Source organism: Lytechinus pictus, chromosome 3 (genome assembly GCF_037042905.1).
Source record: "Lytechinus pictus isolate F3 Inbred chromosome 3, Lp3.0, whole genome shotgun sequence".
In the NCBI taxonomy this organism is placed as follows: Eukaryota; Metazoa; Echinodermata; class Echinoidea; order Temnopleuroida; family Toxopneustidae; genus Lytechinus; species Lytechinus pictus.
In genome coordinates, this window is record NC_087247.1 from 64,618,341 (window position 1) to 64,632,506 (window position 14,166).

At 36.1% G+C, this 14,166-nt stretch overlaps 1 long non-coding RNA gene across 1 annotated transcript; it reads right to left on the reverse strand.

The window, feature by feature from the left end:
- Positions 1-633: 633 nt before the first annotated feature.
- LOC135153774 (uncharacterized) lies at positions 634-2,391 on the reverse strand. Its single transcript, XR_010293280.1, has 2 exons — positions 2,262-2,391; positions 634-695 (listed from the first exon to the last, which is right to left on the reverse strand). It is a non-coding gene; the product is annotated as an uncharacterized LOC135153774 (long non-coding RNA).
- Positions 2,392-14,166: the final 11,775 nt, after the last annotated feature.

The window sequence follows — 14,166 nt, forward strand, 5'->3', positions numbered from 1 at the left end:
GCTATGTAAATAATTATGTAAAACATCAATGATACTAAGTGCAGTATTCATTCTTTTGTTAAAACTTTGTAAAATTCAAGTACATGGTCTACCTTACACACAGCTTAATGAAAATGCCGTTTCATCATTTGGCAAACTCTTATCAAATAGAAAAAAGTTATAAATATTGATTGCACAAGAGTGAATAAGTAGTAAAATTTGTGAGTCAGGGAGAACAAGTAATTACTCTAACATATACTTCAAAATTCACGTACATATAGGATTAGACAAAGGTTAAGGAAAACAAGCCAACTCAATTGAGTTTCATACAATTAGTTCAGGAAATGCCTGCCAATTGACACACTTTGTTTCATATTGTGCCAAAACTACACATAGTTCTCTCCAAAATTGGCTGATTCTTTCCTATGAAAGTGAAGAAGTGTCCTACATAAACAGACAGAATTAAAAATCAATGTAAAAGGATAAATCTCTGGAATAAATCCTACCATAAGAGGATTTTTTTTTCATATTGAAGTGAACACTCTTGCCTAATTTGTCTGAATCCCTGATCTCAAAGCTTTGTGTAACAGGGGCATGGACTTACTTTTCATGAGTATTAACATCTGCACCGCGATCAGTTAGGAGTGTCAAGCATTCTAAAATAGACCTCTCAGGTAGGTTACTGGAGCACACAGCCATCAGAGGACTATACATGACTGAAATAAATCATAAAATAAATCAATTTGCACACAGGCTTTACTGTCAGTAATTTTATTTTCAAATTATGAAAATATCTTAAACACTATCAAACAATATAGTATTTCCTATTCCCCCAAATATTACCTTTATATCATGAAGAACAATAATAAATCTGAAAATTAAGTTAGATAACTAGTAAGAGAGAGAGGGAAAGGGTAACTTAAGAAAGATTAATGAATACATGTAGGCTATTAGCCAGGAAAAAATAAGTGAAAATATATCAAGACAAATAAACTGTTGCAGATGCATTTGGGCAATTCCAAGCAAAAGTGGACATTTTCCAAAAATATATTTTGGCTCAATTTCAAGTCTGGATCAAATTTTTCTATCAAAACTCATACGGAATATACGAAAGGGGAACATAATTAGCGACAATTTTTTTTCTTTCGCATCTCCTCATAGGAGAATCCAAACCATACAAGAAATTCTATACATTGGACTACATATATTGTTTTTACTTAATTTCAATTTAACAGAAAACTATTGCTTGTTATGTAAAATTTTCTTTTAAATAATCTGAAGGTCATCATTTTACATCATATCAAACAAAAATTTTAAAATGTAAGTTCATTTTATGTTGCCTGTGAGTGGATATTTCTAAAGTCACTCTGTGACCGTCACTCCGTAACCAGGTATACTGTAGGTTTATGGTTTTAGTCATAATCAATGAAATAATACACAAATTTGTTAATGTAATGCAGCATATTAAAGCTAGGACAACATAGATTCCAATAAATAAATCAAAATTATGATAGCAATTCAAAATTCACAGAATTTGAGCAATATGTTTCCTTCTCAAATATGCATGTCCATTTTGCGTCACTCCGTAACCATGTTTATGAATATTCATACCTCATTAATTCAGCGGATCAAAATAACAAATGTATTAAATTATTTTGAAAAGTGGGTTTCAGCAACTACTGTCAGGTACCAATTCTTTGCAAATAACTATTCAAATATGGGTGATACATGTATCTTTGTTTGAATGCAAAAAAATTGTTTCTGAATGTCACTCCGTTACCGTGGAACTGCCCATTTGTACACGTAGGTATTTAAATAAAAGGTCAAGGTAAATAAACTAGATTCCAAAAGAAACTGATCAAACTTTACAAGGGCACTGAACAAATTCCATTCAGTCAGAATGAACATTCAATAATTAAGAGATTGGTTCGCACCACAGACAGGGTATAGCCCATCACTTCAACTGGTTTCAAAATTCAAGGTCACAAAATGGCAAAAGAAATACCAATGAAAACAAGAGATTAAACAAACTTCCCAGTTTATCAAACATGTCCTTCACAGGCATGTTTAAGTGATTGGCTTGACATGTCTCAGTAAAGATAATTGAAGCTAACCTGTGTTTAAAAAATATTCATTTTGACGGAGTAGAATTTGTGCAGTGCCCCTGTAAAATTTAACCAGTTTCTTTGGAACCCAGTTTTTATTCTACATAGTAAACTTAAAAGAGTAAGTGAATGTAGAATGAGAGAGTAGCATGAGTAGGGTATTAAAATGATACTAACAAGATGCCTTGTGGAAATCTGGATTAGCTCCCTGATCTAGCAGATATTTAACCATCTCAGCTTGACCACAACTTGCTGCATACATCAGAGCAGTCCAGCCTGCTTTTAACATGCAGTCCACTGCAACACCTGAATTGAAGAAAATAATTGTTCTCAGCAACTATTACATTTTTTTTTTTTTTTTAAACTATTTAAACAAGTGAAACGCCTCTGGCAGTCTCGCCTGCATTACGCAATTCGATATAGAAGCAGTGCTTCCTTTGAAGAACAGCTAATGAATAATTATTCACACAAGAAAACACTAATATGATAATAAAAATTTTTTTTTAGATTTTTTTAGATTTATTGATTTATTTCATTTCTTTTCTTTCCATTTTTCACATACAAGTCAAAAATACATAAATACAAATACATAAATACAATTACAAAAATGAACATAAGTAACGACCTTATACATTTGCAAAGATTTGGTAATTATACGAACAAAATACGATACTTATATATCCTCATTTTATAAAACTTAACATTCTTAAAAGCTTGAGTATTCTTGTGTATGTTAAAAAAAAAAAAAAGGGGTGAAATGAAAAGAGAGACCAGCTGAGAAGCTAGGCTTGTTGGACGCTGATCTCTCGAATTCGTAAATAATGTAAATAACGTAATATAATGTAAACTTGGTAAATGATCATTCGAAATAAGGGAACATAAATAGTAGGAAAATCGCTGAACATATGGAAGATAAATGCATGGTCATGGTCATGGATGATATAACAAAAAACAAACAAACAAAACAAAACAAAACAAACAGAACAATGGACGGGGGACAAGAAAAACGATAAGGAAAAGACAAATAAGAAAGAGCGAGTAGGGGAAAGGGGTCGGGGGGAGGTGGGATCTGTATGATTATCAAGTAATTGAGGTTTGTTGTGAGTAGGGGGCAAGTAGTGATTTTTTAACCTTAAATTTAAATGTACCTATACTTAAGCTCTCTCTCGTATTTAGGGGAAGGGAATTCCAAAATTTGGGGGCAGTAAATATAAAAGTGTTTTGTGTAAATGCTGTACGAGTCCTTGGCAGATGATACAAATTGATTTGTCTAGTTGGGTAACGGTGAATTTCATTATTTACTCGAAATATGTTGTTAAAAATGGAGGGTAACCCTTGGTTGTTATACTGATACATAAGAATCGCAAGATTCAATCGATAAATATCGTAAATTTTTAGAGTATTGTTTGATTGGAAAAGACCGTCTGTATGATGTCTAAAATCAACCTGATTTATGATCCGCATAGCTTTTTTTTGTAAGAGTAATACTTTATTTAACATATATGTTGCACTATTTCCCCAGGCGAGTATTCCGTAATTCAAGTGGGGTAAAACTAATGTTGAATATAAAGATTTCAGAATGTTAGGGGGGAATACCCATTTGAGCTTATTTATTACACCAACATTTCTAGATATTACCTTACATATATTATTAATGTGATATTTCCATGAAAGTTTGTCATCAATGAATGTTCCTAAAAATTTTGTTGTAGTTGCCTGTTTTATTTGTATGTTATCTATTAGAATTGGATAAGGTAGTTCATTAAATGTGTTGCTAAATAGCATGAAATTAGTTTTCTCTAGATTTAGGGATAATTTGTTGGCCTTAACCCATGTTGACACAAAGTTTAATTCGGAGTTGACTATCTGATAAAGAGTTTCTATGTTTGAGTGTGAAAGAAAAAGATTGGTATCATCTGCATACATAATAAATGAAAATAAGTCCGAGGATCTGTTAAAGTCGTTGATATAAAGTATGAAAAGCAGCGGGCCAAGTATGGAACCCTGAGGGACACCACAATTAATATTTCTCAATTGTGACGCATGATTTTCAATGCTAACATATTGTTGGCGTTCGTGTAAATAATTACGGAACCAGTCTAACACAATACCTCTAATACCATAATGTGACAGTTTATATAAAAGAATTTGGTGATCTATTGTGTCGAACGCTTTAGAAAAATCTAAAAACATTCCTATCGTATGGGAGCCTTTGTCAAAAGAGTTAGCTACTTTGTTGATTAGGGACAAGATAGCATGAGATGTATTATGATGTTTTCTAAAACCAAACTGACAACAAGTTAGAATTTCGTTATTATTCAAAAAGTCAATTGTACGTGAAAAAACTATCTTTTCTAATATTTTTGAAAAAGTTGATAATAATGATATGGGTCTGTAGTTTGATATTAAAAGAGGATCACCTTTTTTAAAAATCGGTATTATCTTGGCTAATTTCATTCTATTTGGAAAAACACCAGTTCTCAAAGACAAATTACAAATATAAGTAAAAGGTTCAATAATACAAGAAATAATATTTTTCGTTATGGCATTATCAAAACCGTCATGTCCACAACTCCGTTTGCTATGTAAATTATTAACTATATCAAGAATTTCACTTTCATCCACCGGGGCAAAAAACATAGAATTTGGGTTAGGATTAGGTAAATATTCATGAAAACTTTTGTTACTGTCTGGTATCTTACTGGCTAAATTTGGGCCAATCTCTACAAAAAAGTTATTAAAGTGATCGGAAATTTCTTGTACATTATCAATAATTCTATTATCGATTTTTATCTTAGATACAGCATTTTTCTTTTCATGTTTATTCAATACTTCATTTATAATTTTCCATGTATTTCTTGCATCTCTTTCACATTTCGTGAACTGGCAAGAAAAATAATTCTTTTTTTCTCTTCGTAATAGCCCTGTCAGTGTGTTTTTGTAATTTAAATATCTTGATTTATTATTCACAGTTGGCTTTGCTTTATGTTTCAGATAAAGATTATTCTTCCTATTTATACATCTGAGTAAGCTAGGTGTGATCCATGGGGATCTGGGGCTTCTTTTCCTACTACGCTGATTAGATTGTCTTACCGGGAGACATTCATTAAATAAATTAGTCAATTTATCCATAAAATCGTTAAAACAATTATTTACGTCAGTCATATTATAAATATTACCCCAGTCTAGTTCATCAAGTCTTTCTTTGAATGTGTTAATATTGCCCTCAGAAAAAAATCGTGTGTATATTTTAGAAGGTTGTTGAGTCTGCTGTAAAATTTGGAAATTTGCAAATATTGGGAAGTGATCAGTGATATCAGAGATGACCACTCCAGCGTGTGGAAAAGGATGCATATTGGTAAATATGTTGTCTATTAGAGTGGAGGAGTGTTCCGAAATACGAGTTGGTTTAGATATAAGTGGAATAAATGATGACGTAAGGAATGTTCCATAGAACTCCTGAACAAAGGAATCAGAATCATATTTCAGTAGATTAGCATTAAAATCACCCATTAAAAAGCAATCCTTACTCCGTAAAATTGGATTAGAAAGAATGTTTTCGAGATTTAACAAAAAATCATTATGACTGGAATTAGGAGGTCGATATATTATTCCAATTACAATATTTTTTCTACCGACGAATTCAATTTCTACGAAAATTGTTTCTATGGAGTCATTGACATGGTTTAAGACATTTTTTTCAGTATAATTAAAGTCAGTTTTAATGTATAACGCAACGCCACCTCCCTGTCTGTTAGGTCTATTGTTCACTATTAAGTCATAACCTTGTAGGGAATATAATGAGTGTGGTGTATCTGAAAGCCAAGTTTCGGTTAAGCCGATCACAGAACAATTCAGATTAAGCCTATGGTCAAGAAGGTTACGTAGGCACTCGAAATTGCTATTCATACTCCTAATGTTAGTGTGGAACATTGAAAATACAGTCTTATCTAGATTTGAAAAGTGAGAAACAAGTTGATTTTCAGTGTAGTAAGAGGAAGGGTTAACCTGTTCTTGCTCATTTTCATCAAAAGGGGCTACAAAATCCAAATTATTTGAGTTGAGAGTAGAGATCATATTATTAACAAAATCACTGTCGCGATCGTTAGAGTGGGAATGCATTAATGATTGAAAGACATTCAAGAAATCGTCATTAGTTAGGTCAGTACCAGGGGTGACATTATTTGCCATAAAGGGTAATCATTGGCCACCTAAGGGGAAAAGGATATAATAGCTGTGGGGGCTGGGAGAAAGCTTGTCAGTACGACTAAACGTATAAACAACGTAGATAAAGCAAATACAAGCATACAATGAGTAATGACTTGAAAGGGGGAAAAACAAACAAACAAAAGATCAACAAACAAACAGAAGATAATTCAAATAAACTCAAACGAGTCTCAGAAAATAAAGAATATAAGACAAAGCCGTGACCATGCATCAATCAGCGAGCAGTTGAGAAAGGATTAAATTAGAGAATGATAGAATACACCAGTTTTGTTTTTCAAGGGGAAACTATACGGTGTGTCAAAGTATATATACTCACTACGTGCGGGTGAAGGGACACCAGACAATCAAATCAAATTTAGAGACCAAAGTAAGAATAAACGGGGGGGGGGGGGGGGGGGGGGGGACAAAAACAGAGAGAAAAAGCGAAGATATGCATGGGGGGGGGGGGCAAACTAACAAAGCATTGATATCAACTGTTTTACTTTTCAGCTCCTAGAATATATATTAACACAAAATATTATGTCCATTGACCCAAAATGACTTTTGACCATGATCATGTGACCTAAGACACGTGCAAAACAATCATTCATACTTGATTACCCTTATGTCGATGTTTCATAAGCAAGTACCATAAACTTATAATAAAGTTATAATGCCAATTCAACACATACTCCCAACACGGCCAGAGTTCATTGACCTTTAAATGACCTTTGATCTTGGCAATGTTCCTGAAACACACACAGGGTATTCAGGGATACATTGCTGCTCTTATATCCAAGTTTCATGAACTAAATACACAGACTTTTAAAGTTATGATGACAATTCTACAAATACCCCTAACATTACCAAAGTTTGCTGACCCTAAATGACCTTTGACCTTGATCATATGACCTGAATCTAGCACAGGATGTTTTAGAATACTTGATTGCTCTTATGTCCAAGTTTCATGAACTAGATCCATAAAATTTCAAAGTTATGATGACAATTCCTCAAATACCCCCAATATGGCCAAAGTTCATTGACCCTAAGTGACCTTTGACCTTGGTCATGTGACCTGAAACTCGCGCATGATATTCAGGAATACATGGTTGCTCTCATGTCCAAGTTTCATGAACTAGATCCATAAACATCTAAAGTTATGATGACAATTCCTCAAATAACCCCAACATGGCCAAAGTTTGCTGACCATAAGTGACCTTTGACCTTAATCATGTGACGTGAAACTCAGGCAGGATATTCAGTGATACACTATTACCCTTATGTCTAAGTTTTATGAACTAGGTCTATATACTTTTGAAGTTATGACAACATTTTAAAAACTTAACCTTGGTTAAGATTTCAATATTGATTCCCCCAACATGGTCTAAGTTCATTGACCCTAAATGACCTTTGACCTTGATCATGTGACTTGAAACTCAGGCAGGATGTTTAGTAATACTTCATTACTCTTATGTCAAAGTTTCATGAACTAGGTCAATATACTTTCTAAGTTATGATGACATTTCAAAAACTTAAAGGAGAATGAAACTCTTGGAGCAAGTTAGCTTTTGTGAAAGCAGAAAAATCAAAGAATAAGATCAACAAAACTTTGAGTAAAATAGGACTAGCAATAAAAGAGTTATGAGCATTTGAATGTCGAGATCACTAATGCTATGGAGATCCTCCCATTGGCAATGCGACCAAGATCTGTGATGTCACACACGTACAACTCTCCCATTCGGACACTGAAAATATACCCCAAAACATCTCTTTTTGCTCATTCTAATCATATGACAAACGATTCATCAATGATATAATGTTATGAAACCTCTGTACTTGTCATCTCATAAAGAAAACACCTAACCTTGTGATAGACTCTATAAAAGTGAGAATATAAGTGAAATAAGTACTAAAGTAATGAGGGAGTTGTACGTGTGTGATATCACAGATCTTGGTCGCATTGCCGATGGGAGGATCTACATGGCACTAGTGATCTCAATATTCAAATGCTCATAACTTTCTTATTATTCATTCAATCTTCCTCAAACTTTCAACAATATGTTTCTTTGATTTTTCTCTTTGATATGGATTCAGCTAGTTTCAAGGGTTTCATTCTCCTTTAACCAAGGTTAAGATTTCAATGTTAACGACATCGCCGTCACCGTCAGAAAAGCGGCGCCTATAGTCTCGCTCTGCTATGCAGGCGAGACGAAAACTATATACACTGTAATGTTGACACACGTTCATTGCTGTGTGTAAAAGATTCAATAAGAACACAAAATAATATTACAGGGTGCTTCATAAATTTGTAGAAGCACTTGCCCAGTCGGGCAAGTAAATTTTTAAATAGTTGGAATATACTTGCCCAAAATCTATATCACTTGCCCAAAAAAAATCCTTGAAGAATTTTTGTTTACCTCTTCAAAGAAAAGTTTTGCGGTTATTTCCATTTACCCTTTTCTCTCTTTTGACATGAACTGATCTACCTTGTTATTGCATTTCTTTTTCCAAAGTGATTTTATCTTGCCTGCCATGACCAAAATTAGGGTCAATATCATATCATATTGACCCTAATTTTGGTCATTCTACTGTGAGAATTTTGCTTGCCCAATGCGGGCAAGTAGTTTTGGTCTTTATTTCAAAACACTTGCCTGACTCTAACTTTTACTTGCCCCGGGCAATCGGGCAAGTGCTACATGTATGTAGCACCCTGTATTATTTGGTCAGATTGAAACAGGCGCGTAGCCAGGGGGGGGGGGGCGGTGGGGGCGGTTGCCCCCCAAAAAACGTCCCCAAAAAGAAAAAAAAAGAAGGGAAAAAAGAAAGGAAAAAAGGGAAAGGGAAGAAAGGTAGCTTTGTCGGGTTTTTATTCTTTATTTTTTTTTCTCAAAAGAGAAACTCCTTCACTCTTGCTCTAAATTTATATATGAATTCTGCTTCCGCGCTGTGCGCGGTTAAATGACAATATTGAAGTTCTCCATTATTTCCCCCACCCTTTCTCTAACCCTGCTTTCCACCTCAGCTATGTGTTTCTTGCCAGTTAAAGTTCAAATGTATACATTAGGGCATGGAATTAGAGTAAAGTTAGGCCGAAGTATATGAAGTTATCTTTTTTTTTTTATCGTGCAACTTCTGGTCGGGTCGGCTCCGGGCGGGTAAAATCTTTATATCAATTTCTGCCGTCACCTCCATAAAGTCAACTTCTCCCGCTTTTCAGCTCATTACTAAACAACCATAATTTTGGGCAAACAGGTTCCTAATTTAAAAAGAGGAATGTATAAAATTCGTGTCGTATTGAATAAAAAAGTACAATATTTTTTTCAAATTCTATTAATCTTCATGTTATTTCCTTGCACATTCATCTCCTGTCCTGTTTTGCGCCCTCAGTTTGAAATTTTGAATGACACTTAGGTTTCTTTATAATTCAAAATGAAGCGCTTCAGGATATGTCAAAGAAATTAGGCTTTTTCATATAATTTCAATAAATCAATGAAGTTTCAACTTTTTGCGCTCTATTTATTTTCCTTGTAATGAAGTTCAATAATCTTAGGAAATCAATTGAATTAGAGCCGATGGGGTATTAGAGATATCTGCATTTGATGAAACGTCCGCCCTTTGAAATTTCAGAGTTTTATTGCTCTGCGCGGGAGGAATATCTTCCTCCCGGCATATACACTTCTTCTCATCTGTTTTGCGAGTTAAAGATATATGCACTGTCACTAAATTGTTTGTGTTCAAATCTGATCTTTCCAAGGGAAGTATTCAATATATCTTTGAGAATACCCTTTTCTCAGGACCCTTTTCATGGCAAAAAAATTGATAAAACGCTTTAGCTTCAGCGCTTCGCGCGGGGTTATGATTTTAATTTCCTCGATTGTATTCCTTTTTGTGCGTTTACAATCACTTTTGAAAACAAGGTTCAAAATCACAATATAGTCAACTGAATTGGAGCTGATATAGGTACTAGAGTCAAGAGAGACGTAGCCTCTTGTCGAGGCCCTGTCGGCTGCTTTCCGAGCGAACATGGCAAAGCAAGGGAGAGAGCGAAGCAGAGCGCCGCGAGACAGGGCCTCTGGACATCTGACCCGAATTTCACCGACTTTCTTTTGTTTTTTATTGTTTTTACCAATTCACCGACCAAAAACTGGTCGGTGAAAATCATCCAATGAGAGCGCGGGCTGCTATGACGTCATATTGAATATTCATGAGCTCATCTTGAATGGCGACCCGTGGATTCTTGGCGAAGAATGACGACGAAATATCAAAGAGCATTGAATATGCCTCTAAAATGCTGAATATTGACCGATTTAAGGATTTGCAAGTCGATAAAATTAACTCTGCACTGAAAGGACGAGATGATTTTGTAAATCTACCCACAGGATATGGAAAAAATGTTATCTTTCATGCGATTCCACCGGTCGAACCGGGGCGTCGATTATCGATCTCCGCTGTGCAGTGCAGTGAGGGAAGCTGGGGTGGAGTTGCTGGGAGTTGACTCGAGTCTGACCAGCGGCTGAGCAGTATCTCCCGGGAAGTTTCGGGGCGGTGATGGGTCTGTTACGGCCAGTAGTAGTAGTAGTAGTAGTACCACTACTTGTAGCATTTTGCAGGTTATATCCCCTTTAGTGTCCCGCAATTAAATGAATCCCCTGCAGAATAATGGACTACTATACTATATAGTATTCCGAACCCAAAACGAAACAGCTCTGACATTTCATTGGTTTACTCGGTGACCAGTAATATCATGACTCATGTATATTCATTAGGAAGACGTTCCTCATGAATATATAATTCAGTTCAGATGTCAAGAGGCCCTGGCTCGCGCCAGGCCTAATTCGCTTCGCGAATTAGGGAATCCCTCGCTTCGCTCGGGAAGCAGCCGCCAGGGCCTCGACAAGAGGCTAAGAGAGACGGCTCCTTTTCATTTTAATTTATGAAACACCAAAAGCTTCGCGCGGGAGGGGGAAACTCCCCCTCCCTGCACCCACCCCCTAGGGAGCGCGCTTCGCGCGCTCTGTAAGTGTTGGCACCCTTTGCGTGCATTTACCGCCCCCTCCAAAATGAAATCCTGGCTACGCGGTTGGATTGAAAAGAGATTGGTATCCAAAGAACAAAAGTTGTGATTAAATAGTTTAGGAATATTGCTTTTTATATCCTACATATAGAGTAAATCCTGTATCGTGATTGGTTCAAGTAGCATCATGTGACCTAATATATTTCAACTATGATGTTGCGTGACGTCAGACCTCGATATATTTTTGGATATATCGAGGTCTGACGTCATTATTTCGCAAAACTGGATATCTAGCTAAACTCTCGGGCGCACCGGCCAGCGCGCTCTCTCTCCCGGGCAAGTCCCGCGATCGCGATGCGTCGGCGCAGGCACTAATCTGCGTTCCGCGGAGCGCGGTGGCTCGGAGAAAAGTAGGTAATTCAACTCAAGTAACCGGACTTTGCAAGCTCAACACATAGATTTTGGTTGTAAATTATAAAAAGTAGGATATAAAACAAATATACCAGGCGTTTCATTCGAAAGCATAGTGGGAATTATTAATCCTCGGTTGGACTAGCAAAACTACTATATTTCCCTCGGGGCTTCGCCCCTCGGGAAAAATAGTAATCGCCAGACCAACCTCGGATAAATAATTCCACTATACTTTCTCAAAGCCTGATATATTTGTTTACTATATTAACAAGGTTGTTCATGAACCAAGAGCCTCGCCTGATTTTGCAATCAATAAAATATGCAACACACATGTGGATATACCAAAGATCATTTGTACCAAGTGTACACACAATTAATGCAGAAATATAGAAATGAGAGCAAGTTGAACAAAAACTAAAAAAAAGATGGACATGACCTCATATCATTTGACCTTTTGACCCCTAGATGACCTTTGACCCCATCAATCTCATGAACACACATGTGGTATTACCCAAGGATCATATGTACCAGGTATGAAAATAATTGATGCAGAAAAATGAGAGCAAGTTGAACAAAAACTTGACCTATTGACCACCTAGATGACCTTTGACCCCATCATCCTCAACAACATGTGTGGTATCACCCAAGGATCATTTGAACCAAGTAAGACAGTCTGCACCTACCCTAGTTTTAAAATAATCACGCTATTTCTGATTTGGCAAATCATCCCGATCTGAACAATCTCGAGATTATTTGTAATAGAGACGCAATCATTGCGATAGTTCGCTGAATTGATCTTGAGATTGCACCCAAGTCCACTTAGGATTATTTGCAAAATAGCACGCTATTTACGAATTATCCCGCCAAAAACCTGTGCAGACGCACTCCGGATTATTTATTCATGCCAGACCATGATGCATCCTTGCCTCCCTCGAGCAAAAATTGCTCTTCTTGCACTGGTGGAGATGGAGCTTCTTAAATCTCAAGATTAATCATGAAGAGGGCTGATTGGGCTAAAATCTCAATATTGAGCAAACATGGGCTGGTGCAGCATCGCCTTGTGTGATCAAAATTGATGCAGAAAAAAGAAATGAGAGCAAATTTAACAAAAACTTGTACATTTTGGAACAGACTAATGGAAACAGACTAACAGACCAACAGGAAAAGTGATTACATGATGTGCATATAATGCAGGTCTCTGCCGAACTTCGTTCAGGCAGGCGAGACAAAAATTAAAAAAAATTAACATTAATAATAAATAAGCAGGCAAATGTGAAAACTGGATTGATAACAGATAATCTAAGGTGGAATCCAAAATCTCTCATGATGAGAAGTCTTATAGATCTGATGATCTCCCACCCCTGTCCCAGATCATAGAAAAACAAGACTGTCGCTAAGGCAAGCACATAATACGCCCGTCTGTAACGTGGAAAATAGAGCTATTGGTCAAGCAAGAAAAGTGGAAGATGGCAACTTCACCTTTGACCTTCTGACCTCAAAATCAATAGAATTGCTAGGATCTATGCTAGTATCATACACACCAAATTATATGAGCCAAGGTTAAGTTCAACTAAAGTTAAGGCCCGTTTACACCGCATCCGGCACGGCGACCGTGCACGGCATTCCAGCACGGCATACGGCACGTTGTGCCGTTTTCCAGTTTCCACTGCCCCACGGCACGGCAATAAAGCCGTGTTCGGATGCCGTCCGGCAGGCAAAAACCGTCCGATGTACCCAGGAAAACCCAAGGCAAAGAAGCCTGCTTCAGGCGTGGCAAGAAGTCATTTTAAGGGTTTTCGTGTATCTATGTATAAATTAATCTTGTCTTGAATTCCACCAAGAAGCCTCAATAAATCTGACGGACTGCTCATTGGACAGACACAATATTCTTTCTTTTATTCACTCGTCTATACGGGAATGGATCGTTTTATTTAAATGTTGAATTTTGTCATGATTAATCTTTTTATCTTACCCTTTTTTATACTTCTTTTTCCATTCTCTGCCATTGTCACCTGTTATCTCATTCCTTAGTTTATACATCACATTCTATTGCCATTCCAACTCCACATGTTTCTTTTGTCTTCTCATTTATATTCAGAACATTCTTCTTCATTCATATCATCCTACCTCATGCTCATTGGTTCACTTTTCACCCTTAGTTCTTCCACTTTTCTGGATTCTTCTATTCTCACTGTTTCTATTAGTCAAATTTATTATACGAAACTATTTCTGAACATATTCGAATACGGTATATTATTTGTTTAAATGTCAAATCCACCAAAGAAAACTGTTGATTTGAATAAATAGAAGAAAAAAAGTCAAACTATAGCATAATACTGAAAAATGTCATGCATAATCGGATGTAAAATAAGAAAGTTATTAAATTTTGAAGTTCGCTTATTTTCACAATAGAGTAATAGGCAAACCTCAGTGACATGCAAATAGACGGTT